This window comes from Dioscorea cayenensis, chromosome 8 (assembly GCF_009730915.1).
Source record: "Dioscorea cayenensis subsp. rotundata cultivar TDr96_F1 chromosome 8, TDr96_F1_v2_PseudoChromosome.rev07_lg8_w22 25.fasta, whole genome shotgun sequence".
Classification (NCBI taxonomy): domain Eukaryota; kingdom Viridiplantae; phylum Streptophyta; class Magnoliopsida; order Dioscoreales; family Dioscoreaceae; genus Dioscorea; species Dioscorea cayenensis.
Window position 1 is genome coordinate 18,691,739 of NC_052478.1, and position 1,666 is coordinate 18,693,404.

Sequence of the window (1,666 nt, forward strand, 5' to 3'; positions counted from 1 at the left end):
AAGGATTGCCTTGGTTTCTCATTGCATTACCCACATAGTCAACTTTCTCAACATAGGGTGTACCACCAATGGCTATCGGGCAATCGGATTGGGCATGTTCCCCTCCACATCTGTCATAACTCATTATGGCTGCTAATCTCAAAGAAATTATAGTGTCTAACTTCTTACTTAATACCTCCACTTGGGCCACCAATGATGTAACTGCATCGATCTCATGGATGCCAAAAACTTTCTTCTTCTTCCTAGCATTCCATTGGTAGCTGTTCAACCACGTTTCTTCAATTAATTGCCAGGCTTCTCCGGGGGTCTTGCTACCTAAGGTGCCTCCTGCCGCTGCATCAAATAACTATGTTGTACTTGGGTTCAAACCATTGTAAAAGTCTGAATGATCATCCACTCTGGAAACCCATATTAACAACATTTTCACAGGAGTTCCTTGAACCTTTCCCATGTCTCGAATAGAGACTCCATTTCCATTTGTACAAAGGACGAGATCTCATTCCTAAGCTTTGCAGATTATCTTGGTGGGAAATAATGGGCAAGAAAAGCTTCTTCCATCTCCTCCCATGTAGTGATCGATCCTCTAGGTAATGAGTGTAACCACTGCTTTGCTTTTCCCTTTAAGTAAAATGGGAAGGCTCTCAACTTAATGGCATCATCCGTAACACCATTGATTTTGAGCATATCACAGACTTCCAAGAAATTCCCTATGTGATTTTTTTGGATCCTCATCGGCCAAACCATTGAACTCTGCGGACCGCTATAACATGTTGATGAATGCCGGCTTTAACTCAAAATTCTAAGCTGTGATTGGGGGCCACACAATGCTAGATTGTGTCCCCAATAATAATGGTCTGGCGTAATCAGAGAGTGTTCTTTGTTGTTCATTCTGTTATGCCCTGTTATCAGATCCTTTAACTTCCCCTTCGGCTAGAATCGACGGTTCTTGCACACGTTCTTTTCCCCTTCTTCCGAGTATACGTTCAAGTTCGGGATCATCTTCAATTAATATCGAAGGGTTCCCTCGGGTCATAATCTAGAGCTACACCATATTAAAGAAAACAAAATTAGAATGATGATAGAATAAGAATATATGAAATAGAATAAATGAATAGCTAAAATAACAAAGTGCAAAGTATCTCTAAATGCTTACTCCCTGGCAATGGCGCCAAAAACCTGACAAGGCCCCTTGCGTGTGACCCGTAAGTGCACTGGTTTGTCAAGTGATAAATTTGCAGGTGAGTGGGGTATCATATCCACAAGGACTAGGGAATAAAAATACTTAAGATGCTACTTAACCAAGTGAAAATGAACAATGATTGTGTTGATAAAGTGTGATGTAAACAAGAATAAAAGAATAAGAAAGAGAAGCACAAACAAGTGAGAGGAAATGCAATCGCTATAAAGTGGGGTACTCGGATATTGTTCTGCCTAGGATAATCGTTTCAAGTGCAAAACCAACTATTATGCTTCCTAACTAATGTATTAATGAGTTGTGGAGATCCTACAATACACGGTCAAAAATCTAAGGTCAACCGTAACTAACTCTACACTATATCCTGGTGGAGAAATCGACCAGTCTCAACACCTCACACTGTGTAAAGTTGCAAGAAACTCTAGGGATTCTAAGTGATAAACCCTATTCCTATATGTAAATCTAACCCTT

The 1,666-nt window shown here is 40.3% G+C and overlaps 1 non-coding gene across 1 annotated transcript; it reads left to right on the forward strand.

Moving 5' to 3' along the window:
• Positions 1-403: 403 nt before the first annotated feature.
• LOC120268142 lies at positions 404-510 on the forward strand. The gene has a single exon (XR_005538811.1). It is a non-coding gene; the product is annotated as a small nucleolar RNA R71 (small nucleolar RNA).
• The last annotated feature ends 1,156 nt before the right edge of the window (positions 511-1,666 follow it).